At 39.4% G+C, this 14,612-nt stretch overlaps 1 pseudogene; it reads left to right on the top strand.

Annotated features, from left to right (window-relative positions):
- The first annotated feature begins 12,602 nt into the window (after window positions 1-12,602).
- On the top strand, window positions 12,603-13,697 carry LOC143613142 (uncharacterized; annotated as a pseudogene).
- The last annotated feature ends 915 nt before the right edge of the window (window positions 13,698-14,612 follow it).

Consider the following 14,612-nt stretch of genomic DNA (forward strand, 5'->3'; position numbering starts at 1 on the left):
GGAGGAACCTGAGGAAGATCCCGAGGAGGAACCCGAAGAGGAACCGGAGGAAGAACCGGCTGAGCCAGAGGCACACTCAGAGGTGTCCCCAGACGATGTGGAGATGTGCAAATTCTTGGATTGGAACTGGCTAACGCGATGAACTGGGAGGAGTTCAAGAACATGATGCGAGAGGAGTACTGTCCGAGAGAGGAGATTTCGAAGTTGGAGTCAGAATTTTGGTCACTGAAGATGGTGGGCTCGGAAATTGAAGCCTACACCACCCGTTCTCACGAGTTGGCTGTGATGTGTCCGCGGATGGTGGATCCGCCGAGTAAGAGGATTGAAATGTACCTTGATGGGTTAGCACCGCAGATTCAGGGCATGGTGACGTCTTCCAGACCAGCCGCGATTCAACAAGCGATCCGTTTAGCTCACAAACTGACGGATCAGGCTGTGACCCAAGGTGCGTTACCACCTAGGGGTTCAACTACTAAAGCCCGTGACAACCCGAATAATGACAACCACATCAATAGCAACCCGAGCAGCGGAAAGAGGAAGTTTGACAACACCAGATCCTCGTCCTCGAACCTCCCACCGCAACAACACTACCGTAAGCCCGAATTCACTCGGAGCTTTAACAATCAGAGTCACAACAACAACAACAACGGTAGCAGGCAGGTTTTCGAGCGGATATACTGGGAGATATCCAATGTGCAATAGGTGCAACTATCATCATGTTGGCCAGTGTGACCGCGTCAAGTGTCAAAGATGCGGAAAGATGGGTCACCAAGCAAAAGAATGTAGAGGAGACCTTGCGGCAAAGGGTGCTCCTAAGCCACCTATGACGACGAAGGGATGTTTTGAGTGTGGGCAGGAAGGTCATTTCAGGAAAGATTGTCCCAAGCTGAAACAGAACGACAACAACGGGGGTAATGGAAGTGGCAGTAATGGTGGAAGCAATGGCAAGGGAAGAGCTTTTGTGATTGGGTCGGGTCAAGCCCGCAATGATCCGCACGTGGTGACTGGTAAGTTCCCTGTAAACGATTGTTTTGCTTCTGTTTTGTTTGACACTGGAGCTGATAGGAGTTTTGTGTCGAAAGCCTTTAGTCAACTCTTAGACCTAACTCCAACTCCGTTAGATGCTAAGTTTCCTGTTGAATTAGCTGACGGTAAGACTATAGTAACGACTCATGTACTTGCGGGATGTAAGTTAAAACTGTCCGGTCATGTCTTTGATATCGACCTTATTCCTTTTACGCTTAGTAGTTTCGATGTCGTTGTCGGCATGGACTGATTGCCCGAGACCGAGCGGAGATTATATGTCACGATAAGATAGTTCACATTACTACCCCCTTCCGGCGAGATCATTTCGGTCCGAGGTGAGAGAAGCGGCATGACCACCAGCATCATTACCCTCATGAAGGCGCAGAAGTACCTACGAAAGGGTCATCCGGCAGTTTTGGCGCAGATCATTGAGAAACCCGCGAAGGAGAAACGAATTGGAGATATACCTGTTGTGCGAGACTTCCCGGAAGTTTTCCCGGAGGATTTGCCCGGACTCCCTCCTGTACGACAAGTCGAGTTCCAAATCGAGTTGACACCCGGTGCAGCACCCATAGCACGAGCCCCGTATCGGCTCGCACCGGCGGAACTTCAGGAGTTGTCCACTCAGCTGCAAGATTTGTTGGATAAGGGTTTTGTCCAACCTAGCTCATCGCCGTGGGGAGCCCCTGTCTTGTTTGTCCGAAAGAAGGACGGGACTTTCCGCATGTGTATCGACTACCGGGAGTTGAACAAGGTGACGGTCAAGAACCGTTATCCTTTACCCCGAATCGATGATTTGTTTGACCAGCTTCAAGGATCGAGTTATTACTCGAAGATCGATCTGCGATCTGGTTATCACCAACTAAGAGTGCGCGAAGAAGATATTTCAAAGACGGCTTTCTAACACGGTATGGTCACTACGAGTTTTCGGTTATGCCTTTTGGACTAACCAACGCACCAGCCGTATTTATGGATCTCATGAATCGAGTATGCAAGGCGTACCTCGACAAGTTTGTGATTGTTTTCATCGATGATATACTCGTCTACTCCAAGAACGAAGCTGACCACGAAGAACACTTAAGGGTAATTCTGGAATTGCTGAAGACGGAACAACTGTATGCTAAACTCTCGAAATGTGAATTTTGGCTTCGCGAGGTTCACTTTCTAGGACATGTGATCAACGAAAATGGTATCCATGTCGATCCCGGTAAGGTAGAGGCCATCAAAAACTGGGAAGCACCTAAGAACTCCGACTGAGGTGCGGCAATTCCTAGGACTGGCCGGCTACTACCGGCGTTTCATCGAGGGATTTTCAAAGATTGCTCAACCCCTCACCGCTTTGACTCACAAAGGCACTAAGTACAATTGGGTGACGCGCAAGAATCCGCTTGTCAACTGTTGAAAACCAAACTTTGTAGCCCCCTATTCTAGCCCTCCCCGAGGGAACGGAAAATTTTGAGGTACACTGTGACGCATCTATACAAGGTCTCGGTTGTGTGCTGATGCAACTCGAGAAGGTAATAGCCTACGCCTCTCGACAACTACGGGTTCATGAGAAGAACTACACGACCCATGATTTGGAACTCGGAGCTGTGGTGTTTGCTCTTAAGATATGGAGGCATTACTTGTACGGTACCAAGTTTACCATTTACACCGACCACAAGAGTCTCCAACATATCTACGATCAGAAGGAGCTGAACATGCGACAGCGCCGTTGGGTCGAGCTGCTCAAAGATTACGATTGTGCCATCAAGTACCACCCTGGCAAGGCCAATGTAGTGGTCGACGCCCTCAGCAGAAAAGAAACAGATAAACCCAGACGAGTGCGAGCATTGCAACTCACGATTCATGCCAGCTTACCCGATCAGATTCGCGATGCGCAACTTGAAGCTTTGAAAGATGACAATCTTCCATCGGAACTCATGCGGGGCATGAACAAGCAACTTGAAACCAGATCGGACGGGGTCCGATATTTTGAGAACCGGATTTGGGTTCCACGATACGGAGAGTTGAGAACTCTAGTGATGGACGAAGCTCACAAGTCCCGATATTCTATCCACCCTGGCTCAGATAAAATGTACCATGATTTAAAGGCACTTTACTGGTGGCCGAACATGAAAGCCGACATTGCCACCTACGTGAGCAAATGCTTGACTTGTGCCAGAGTCAAGATAGAATACCAGAAACCATCTGGTCTACTGCAACAACCGGAACTCCCAATGTGGAAATGGGAACACATCTCAATTGGTTTTATCACGGGTTTACCTAAGACACCGACGGGATGCGATACCATCTGGGTGATCGTAGACCGATTGACTAAGTCTGCACACTTCTTAGCGATTAAGGAATCGGACAAAATGGAAAGACTAACTCGCGTTTACATGAAAGAAGTGGTGTCTAGACACGGAGTGCCTGTCTCGATCATTTCCGATCGAGATTCTCGTTTCACTTCGCACTTTTGGAAGTCGCTGCAAAGCGCACTAGACACCCGTCTTGATATGAGCACAGCATACCATCCTCAGACGGATGGGCAAAGTGAACGAACTATTCAGACCCTGGAGGACATGTTGCGTGCATGCGTGTTGGATTTCGGAAAAAGTTGAGAACCTCACTTACCTTTGGTAGAGTTTTCGTATAATAACAGCTACCACGCAAGTATTAAAGCAGCGCCGTTTGAAGCGCTGTACTGACGGAAGTGTCGATCACCACTCTGCTGGGCAGAGGTGGGTGACAGCCAAATCACTGGTCCGGAACTGGTACTCGAAACTTCGGAAAAGATTGTTCAAATCCGAAATCGCATGGCAGCAGCACGAGATCGCCAAAAGAGTTACGCCGACAAGCGCCGAAAACCTCTTGAATTTCAAGTGAACGATCGAGTGTTACTCAAAGTCTCACCTTGGAAAGGTGTGGTTCGCTTTGGTAAGCGAAACAAACTCAACCCACGATATGTTGGTCCTTACCGGATAACTGAGCGCATTGGTCCGGTGGCGTACCGACTGGACCTACCAACGGAACTCGGTGGCGTACACAATGTATTCCACGTGTCCAATTTGAAGAAATGCCTGTCCGATGAAACCCAAGTAGTCCCTTTGGAGGAACTACAAGTTGATGAACAGTTACGTTTCATTGAGGAACCAGTCGAGGTTTTGGATTGGGAAACCAAAACGCTCAAGCACAGCAAAATTCCAATCGTTAAAGTTCGTTGGAACTCGAGACGTGGACCGGAGTTCACGTGGGAACGCGAGGATCAAATGATGAAAAAGTATCCTCACCTTTTTGAAGGGCTAACCAAACACAGAAAACCGCGAAACTCGGCAAACCGTCAGACATCACCGGAGGTATGAATTAAATTTCGGGACGAAATTTCTTTCTACTAGGGGATGATATGACAAACTGAATTTTTTTTTCTTACTCTTTCAGACACTCATCACGACTTGACTCAAATTCTCGGGACGAAAATTCTTTAACATGGGAATGATGTGACAATCGTCAATTTCAGGTTAACTCCGTTAACTCAACTCCGTCAATTCAAACTTAAGATCGTTGAATCCATAACACACACTTCATTACATTTAAACTAGGGTTTAAATGACGCTTAACACTTACTACATGTGTAGTCTTTCGGGAATTGCACCGAAACGCAAACGAGTTGACGCAAACGATTGATGAATAAACAAAAAACCTCAAAACAGTAATTATGTGATAATTATGTGTTAGACTTATGTGTTATGTGATAACATGGTTATAAACGTTAACTCAAGATGTAAACTAGTTAGTTAAGTTAGAAAAACAACAATTGATAGTGGAGGGACTTGAGTGTAACTTAGTATTCTATAAATATATCATTAACAACTAAACCCTAACTCTTATTTCTTTCTCCCTACTTCCGATCGGCCTCCTTCCCCTTTGCTCCCTTGGCTGCCGTCCACTATACACACACATAACACCAAGAAATCAAGCCTTTGATTGAAGAACTAGGTGCTAGGAAGGTATAATTGATTATCCTATACATCCTTGTTACTTGATTTTGATGTTTAATGGGTTAATTGAAAACCCTAGCTGCCGATTTTTCATGTATGTATGAAGTTAATATGTTTGTTGTTGATTGATGATGATTTGATAACTAGATTGAATGTTGTTGCATGTTAATTGTTGTGTCTATGGTTTGAGTTCAAACAAAAACCCTAATCATGTATGTAATGGGTAATTGATGTGCATGAATGGTGTTTATAGAGTCTAGAGTGTTATATGAATGCATGATAGTTCATAGGTTGTTAATATATTGAGTTTGGATGCAAACAGTTTCTGGACAGAATGGGTATATGATGTTTAAGTGACTGTAACGAAGTGTAAACGTGAAAATTGGTTGAGATTATTGGTACTACAGTAAACTAGGTTAAGTCTAGTTTCTATAAAGTATAAACTTGTAATTTTTGGACAAGTAGAAGTTAACTTTTATGATTTTACAAAAACGTTGTGCAAAGCTGAGCTGTTAGACCTGCTGTTAGGTTGTTTTGTAAATGTTATATCTCATGAACTACGAGACCAATTGGGTTGGTTCCACTTCTGGAAGTTGACTTATTGAGTTAGGAACCTAACCCAAGTGGTCTTGCATTTATTGGATTTTTCGTTTAACGGGAATTGCAAATAACATTCTGTTGCGCATGAATTTGACTGTTATGAGTTTGCTGTAATGATTTGATGATTGTGAGAAAACTATGTGGAATAGAAATATAATTAAATATGTTCTGGAAACCTAAGACATATGTGCTTCTGTGATGATTTTTGGTAAATTAATTGAGATGCTATGATCGGTGAAATAGTACAATCTTTCTAGTAGGATTTCTGTCTCGGTGAAACTAGCTGCTGAGTTGTGTAAAAATGCATGAAACATGATACTTGCTATATAATTGTTATGTTTTGACCAAAATACCCTTGCGGGGAATAATTGCTAATTGATTGCCATGATTTGACCAAATTGCCCTCATGGGGAATAATGGCTAGTTAATTGTTATTTGTTGACCAAAATGCCCTTACGGGGAATAATTGATAGTGATGTACTTTATGAATACATGACACGTATATGATTGCTTACACATGTAATGTGTCACAAAAACACTTGTTAAAGTCACACACGATTCACAAACGAAACACGAAACATGTTATGTGGATAGGTATTATGTGCCGGGTCTAGAGACTCGATAATATTCCGACACTTAGAAAAATCTCTTTGTTGTTTTAGAACGCTAGAGAGAGTTTTTCTGTGACGCGCATCTTGGTGATTTAATTTGGGAAATTCTTCGCAAACAGTGAGTTTCACTTTCCCCTCTTTAAACTGTTTTCAAACGCTTTTCACTTGGGGGAGATAACATACTCCACAACGCATTTAAGATTTTGTTATAAATTATATATCACTTGTAAAGGCTAAGTGGCAAACGAAACATTTGAAGTCCTACACATCGAACCGGTTAATATTTTGAATAGCGAGTCACTGTTGAGTAGTACTACTGGGTTTGACAAACCCCACCCAACGCTAAACTCGACTGGAGGTCGAGCGGGTGTAATTTTGGCTAACACGTACCATGGTCTGGAGGACCTGGTGACAAGGCACTTAATAAACGAGTCAGCTTCGGTGTCGAACACTTAGTAATACTTGTTGTATAGACTAGCTACCTATCGATATATAATTGACATAACACTATCTGTAACGCAAAACGCTGTAACGCAAAACGCTGTAACGCAAAACGTTGTAACGCTGTAACGCTGTAACGCAAAACGCTGAACGCAAACGCTAAACGATTTATTTTTATATAACTTGTGAACTCACCAACCTTGTGTTGACACTTTTAGTATGTTATTCTCAGGTAGCCGAGGCGGGCGCGCGGTTTAGGAACATGCATTGCTTGAAAAACTTTTAACTATGCAAACTTACTTTTAACTGTTATCATTGGTTTTAAATCGTCCTGCGTGACGTAACATTGTTTCTATGGTTTTACGCTTCCGCACTTATTTTCATTTAAACGTTTTTATGGTTTGATTATAACTGATGATTCCGATCCTGTTAGTTCACACCCTCTGACGATAAAACTCCGTTAGTGGATTTTGAGGGTGTGACAGATTTGGTGATTGATCGATCGTTGGTGAACGATGTTCTTGATATGGAACATATGAAAGCTGAAACGGTACATCGGATGTTGAGTTATCGAAAGGATAAGCCACAGGACAAAAGGTTGATTGGTTATATAATCAATCCAGATTATGTATGTCCTCCTAATGAACGTTGGATCCATAATGATTCGGATTCCGAGCGTGAAGGGGGAGAAGGTGGGAACAATGATGGTGGAGATGATGATGGTAACAATGATGATGGAGCTGGTGAGCGAGCTCTGAAAGAACAACAAGATGCAGTCGATGCTGCTCTAGCTGCCACCATGAAAGCTCAGCAAGAACGAAAACGAAAGGGCAAAGCGGTAGCTACTGATGAACCATCGAAGAAGCCCCGTGTGTCTGCTGGGGCTGGGGTAATTATTGGAACACCACTACCACGTCAATCAACTACTCAAAGCTCGGCGGTGCCGCTAATTACTAGCACTCCGATGCTCACCTTGACAACGACGATGGTGTCACATGAGAGGCTCGGTTTAATTCCTCAAATGGCGTTGACCGAAATACCGAGGCCTCCTGCTGTGCTGTCTACTGTCTCTTCAACAACTTCAATGAGACCTCCTCCTCTGCCTACAACTACTCTTCCTCCACCTCCGCCTAGTGATGTCTCATTCATGAGAATCACTCAGCCTCAAGGACCTGTTCAACCTGTTCATCCATCTGTATACAACTTACCACCAGGTCGACAAACGGAAATGCTGCTTAATCTGCTACATTTATATGAAAATCAAATGGCAGCTGACAGACAAACTCAAGAACGACTCATTGAGAATCAACGAAAGATGATGAGTTATATTTCTTTCTGTCAAAAGGAGACCAAGGCGTTACGTACGATTGTTGAGTCTCAGGGGGTGAAATTAAAAGAACAAGATGAGTTAATTTTACAATTAACTTGTAAAGATGATGCCCTCAAGAAACTCAAAAAAGACGATGATGACCCTGACGAGTCTGATGCAGGAGGTGAGCCTAAACAATCGCATGGTTCATCCTCTGGTGCTGGTGTTAATGGCGCTGATGATTCAAACAAGCAGATTTTGTTTGAACGCCAAGAAGATTACGACCTGGCTATGCAATTCCAACATGTTGTTCGTGTATGCCATGAACATGGGATTCATAGTTGCAGAGATTGGCAGACAAAGCGTTTCAAATAAGTTAAAGACAAAAAGCTCAAGACGAGGGGGTGTCTGTTAGTGCACGGTTTTGCGTCTAGAGTCTTTGTAATTATCATTAATGTTTATTTAATATTTAAATGTAATATTTATTGTTTATTTAGACTAATTCGTTATGTTTGAGTCTAGTTCGCTAGGAATGTTAGCGAACTAAGAGTAGTTCGTTAATGTTAAGTCTAGTTCGCTAGGAATGTTAGCGAACTAGGACATTATATTGTATTCCCTCCTGATTCGTTAGGGGATGTTAACGAATCAGGGGGTGGTTCGTTAAGTTAAGTTATTTAACGAAGGGGATGCTGGTTCGCTAGGGGATGTTAGCGAACCAGATCGTCTTCTATAAATAGTGAACCACTGTTCACTTGTAAATGGTTGAAGTTTTGAGAGAAATAACATTATTCAGAAAGATTTAAAGTATTCTCTCTCTCTCTCTCTCTCAAGCTTCACGTTAAACTTATTGATAATATATACTACATACTAATAACAATCGAGCTAAGGTATTAAAGAGTTAGATCCGTATAATTAATATTAACGTATAGATCTAGATCAGATCTAAACATTAGTTATTGATTAAGAACGATTTGAAAACGGATCAAACAAGTTTATTTTGTTTATAAGAAATTTGAAAAAGACAAAAATATTTTGTTTTAAAGTTTGTATAGAGAAAATCCAAAAAGATTTTTAGATTATTTTCTCGCTGAAAATTACGTCAGTTATTTAAGTTTGTAAAGCATGCTTGCATGTCTTGGTCCTATGATTCACTTGTGAATTGATGGTTAGCCATTTATTTATTCTCTTAAGTTAACTGGGGCGATTAAATTTATCTTTTATTTATTTTTTATGCTCCTCAAAATTTTGTGTTTTCGAAGCAAAAAAGAGAAAATGATAGTACATTGATTTTCTTGACCCCAAGTTCAGCAAAAAGTAAGCTTAAAAGACTGTGTGCTTAATTGCATTGGTGCATTGGTAGGTCTTAAAACAACCCAGTAGAGTAAAGTGTGTGATATAAACAAAAAGAAACGCCAAATATGTGATGGTAAGATCATTGGTAAATTTTGGGGATTATTGGAAATGCCTAAGTATGGTTTGTGCAATTATGAATTAACCAAATTTTAACAGCCGAAAAACGCACAAAAAGGCATTTTATCAAAAGAGTTAGATTCTGGAGATTTTGCAGGGGCTATGTAATAACATTGAGGCTATTTGTAAAAATTATCGGATTTTTCGGAGGCCGTTTGATATAAACAGACCATTTATTACACGATTATAACCTATTAAATGAATTTTTATAAATAAATAATTAATCATAAAATTTCTGAAATTATTTTTATAAAATTCTCCATGTCTTAATGTACTTTTACAAAAATTTACATAATTTATATACAAGTACATATTTAGTTATGATTAATCAAATATTTAAATTATAATTGTTTTAACGAAACCAGCAGTTTTGTGTTTAACGGACTGACTAGTATGTCAAAATGTCAAAAGTGGTCAAATATCATATTTTTGAATGATATTGATAAAAACAAACTTTTTACGAGAATTCTGGACAATTCGGGTGGATTGTACGTGTTTTGTATAATCAAACTCGTGTGAAAATTGAAACGAACCCTGCGATCAAACCAGATACCGAAACCTTAAAATTCTTTCATAAATCAAATCATTTTATCAATTAATATATTTACTTAAGTTTTTATGATCTTACCTATTCCCTAAACGCATAAACGATCAACTTGGCTAGGCTCGGGAACGGTGAAACTGAGCCAAATCCAGTTTTTAACATTTCATAGTATACAACGTCACAATCTAAGACTATGGACATGTTCTGGGCCTAACAGCTATACCCAGACTAGTTATACAGCCTGATTTGGTTTAAACACTGTACTAGTATTAACAGTACGATACCGGTTATAGGAGTCAAGCTATAATCGAGACATTCTAGTCACCGATACGTACCACCAGCTCGAACAACATTAAGGTGAGTTTCACGACCCCCACTTTCTAAACTGTTTTACGAACTTTTGGGGTGAAAACCATGTTTACATATACTTATATACTTGAAAACGTGTGATGATGTGGATTATCTAAGTACTAACACTTGACAAGTCCCCACAAACACAAGTGATTAACTTCGTGCCGGTGACGTGTGGATAGTACTATCGGTTTGACAAACCCAACTGACAGAGCCGGTGGGGTATCCCGGAACATGTTAACCCAGTTGCACATTGTCATTTAAACTTATTACATACTGTTATGTGGTGTTAGACATAGTACATACTTGGGGCAAAGTGGCTGTTAAATGCCAACGGGAGTGCATGGGCAGGGGTGGCCATGTGTTTTAGCTCGTTTCGGTTTCACTTGTGGCTTAGTATAATACATCATACACATAGATGTATACATACACACTGTAAACTTTACAAACTCGTATACTGATTTCGTTGATACTCGTGAAACTTGAAACTCGCCAACTAGACGTAGTTGACCCGTTTTAACATGCTTTTCAGGTAAGCCGAAGTTGGAATAATTTGCTTACGTGCTTGGTGTTAGAAGCAAAGTTGAATAGCTGTGAATAGATGCAAATACATATTAAAGAATAAGCAATCACGTGAACCGGTTATGTGATTTTCATTAGTTTGTAAACTTAGTACCTACCAATGTAATGTGATGTAAATTAGTTGTTGAATTTCTTTATAAACAATGTGGTCGATACCCGTGTTATCTGTTACATTCCCGTATTACGCTTCCGCAACTACCTAGTCGGGGTGTGACACAAAGTTTGCTTGATTTTCAATATAAAATTAACTAAATAAGATGGACAAACGATGTCAAGCAAAATTAGAAAGATTGATTTTAAAAACTATATAATGAAAACGCAACCTCCTCCGGGTTCAGGTTCTAGGTTTCACACAAAACTCGTTTGACCAATTGGACACCACATAGACATGGTGTTGGAAATTAGTTAAAGTAGATATTGAGACAGACTTTTGTCATCAAACCTATACAATTCAATTACTCAGTCTACTAGTATCAAATCAACCCCTTTTAGTCACCCAACCCGCTTCTAGGTTTTGTCATCAACCGAACATGGTTGTAAAGAAAGAACTCAAAACACCAACAAACTGTGTAATTAACTAATACTTCAATCTGTTAAATGTTTGTCATCACATAAACAAATCCAATACATAAACCAACAAAATTGATTGCTTAACCTATTTGAACCATTCACCCGGAGAGAGTTACAACAAGATTAGCCATGTCTCATCATGGTAATTGCTTCTTGATTTGCGTGACACGCCAAAAGGGTTGCTGCCCTAGTGTTTGCCTACTGCCGAATGATGTCACTGTCCACCTCCTGTGCCGTGCGTTCGCCTCCCAAAAACAACAGCCTCTCTCCTTCCGTGCGGCTCCTTTGTTATATGTTCTGCCCTCTCTCCTTTTTTTCTCACATGGGCTTTTCCCCTATTATAATACTAGGCCCACATATTTATAATTGTTTCTAGTTTATGATTATATATTAGTAACATCACTAAGAGCCCATGGCAAATATTCTCAAGTGAACATATCCCAATCCCAATATAATACCCACACACTTGTTTTTACTCCACCGAATATGAATTGTTGGAAAATGCTCCATTTCATTTTGATTTTGAGTTCTTTTATTTTAATTTGTCTTCATTAGCTTCATACGAATATTCACCAACTATCATATAATTTCATTTGATCTTCCTTCGTCTCTTGAATTTGCATCACAAAATAATAGATATTCATTTAACTTTGAATTAATCCTTGAGTGACCTGCAACAGTGGCAACACAAGTACTTCACTTTACTTTTAACTCTTCCTATGTATCATAGTATAATATAAAAGTTATTAAGCTAGTATTATACTTAACCATGTTCAATTACTAACATGTATTTTTATCAAATGGTTAGTTGAATTTAATTATTTTAGCTCGTTTAAAGACCAAACACATGCAACCATAAAAGATATCAAAGTAATCATATTTAATATATATAAATATATAAATACATGATATTAAACATTATAAACACATCTTTTTACCCACTCATCAATAAACACAGGAAGGTCAAACGGGCGCGTTTGTTAGTACAAATTAGTTGAGTTAAATTGTGGACATATTGTGTTTAAACATGCTTAATATTTGCAACATATGTTTGTACCTGATTTTAATTATTTTTTTATATTTTTTAAATTATGTATATATGTATGCACGTTTACTAGATGGATTTCAAAAAAGAGAGAGGGAAAAGAGAAAATTGGACAAAAGAAATGGTATTAGAGTTATGTCGATTCTTAAACAAATATATAACGAAGCATGGTCGAACATCCTCATTCAAATGAGTAGCTCTTCAGCCAGAGTTTGAAAAGGTTATAACTCATAAATTCGTCAGTGACAAAGCTATGAAGAACAAATATGACCATATGAGAAAAGAATACAACCTGTGGAAGTCACTTAAGAACGGAGAGACTGGTCTAGGCTGGAATGAAAGTACCAAGCAACTTAGTTGTTCTGATGAATGGTGGAAAATAAAAATTAAGGCGACAAAAATATAACTCATTTAAATTTTAAATACCGGTCACAATGATAACTAACGATTCACCGTTTAATTATGTAGGAAAACTCGAAAGTTCTAGGAATTCAAAATAATCAACCATCAATACAACTACAAGAAGAGTGGGATCAGTTATTTGGAGATGCAGTTGCTAGTGGGGAAAATTGTGTGGCGCCATCTATGGATCCAACGACATTTAGTGAGGTGCATGTTGAGAACCTTGAGGATGACAATGTTGAAGATGGTGATAATGGAAATGCTTTCAAGTACACAATGATACACCTTCTAATCTAGAAAACTTGGAAACTCTAGAAAATACTTTCTTCGTTGACTTTTTGAATGAAGTACGTCAACCTGTTGCATCAATATCAATTGCCAGTGAGGTTGCAAAAAATTTAAGAAGCCTACTAAAGTAAAAACTAAGCCTAAACCAGTTAATATGAAACGTAAAGTGAGAGACTCATTGGAGGCTTCAATGCTTAAAGACCATTTAACTCAAAGTAATATGAATCAACAACATGCTCTAGAAATATTAGGATTAGATTCTTCCAAACTCAGTGAAAGTACTAAGGCTAGTATTGAAGCTGCTATAGGTGTGCTTAACAAGATGGTAGATGCTTGATTAATGAGAGAAGATGAGGAGTTGTGGTTATTTGCAATGGATTTATTTGAAGATCCCGTGAAAAGAGAAATGTTTATAAATGTGTGACATGATCATAGTAGGTTAGCGTGGCTGCAACGAAAGCAAAGGCTCACCGACTAAAGTTTTCTTTGAGGATATGTTACAAGACATTATTGTCTCTATTTGTTTGAAATTTATTTCATTTGGATTGATTTATTGTTTTTTACCTTGATGTTTTAGTGACATGAATATATAGGAAGTTATTTGATATCTATTTATTTTAATTTTTATTTATTTGAGAATATTATTTACATCTTTATATGTTAAGCTATTTATGTGTTTATGTTTTAGCTAGTTATGTGTTTATATATTAATGTGATATTGAATTTATTACCTGGGTTATTATGATTAATGAAACAAGGAAGAAGATCCACACACTGCATTGTTATAAATTTTTTTTGGAATCAACTTATGCAAGTGATCTAGTTGTTGCATACTATTAAAGCATATATACAAGGAACCATGCATGACATCATCTCAAACGGGGCAGGCTTGGATAATGGAAGTTTTAAATGGAAATCCTATATGATGTGTAAATGCATTCAGAATGCATCCAAACGTGTTTATGAAATTATGTAGAGAGCTTGAATCAAACTATAGATTGCAGTCGAGTGATAGAATGTCAACTTGTGAGAAGGTGGGGACATTTCTGTATACATTGGCATTGGGATTATCTAACAGGGATGTTGGGAAGCGTTTTCAACGTTCTGGAGAGACTATTAGTAGAGCATTTCATGAAGTTCTAGAGGCAATAGCCGATAGAGATAAAGGTTTTCAAGGTCTAGCACGCGACATTATAAGACCAAAAGATCCAACTTTTGAATTTGTACCACCTCAAATCTTGAACGACAAAAGATACATGCCGTATTTCAAGGTATTGAATTGATTAATGTCATTCATGCTTGTTTATTTTGTTACTTAACTAATTTCAAATTATATTTAGGATTGTATCGGATGTATTGACGGTACACACATAGGGGCCTGCATCCTAGAGAA

Source organism: Bidens hawaiensis, unplaced genomic scaffold, assembly GCF_021521415.1.
Source record: "Bidens hawaiensis isolate Kalapana, Puna unplaced genomic scaffold, B.hawaiensis_p1.1 tig00036747_1, whole genome shotgun sequence".
NCBI classification, from domain to species: domain Eukaryota; kingdom Viridiplantae; phylum Streptophyta; class Magnoliopsida; order Asterales; family Asteraceae; genus Bidens; species Bidens hawaiensis.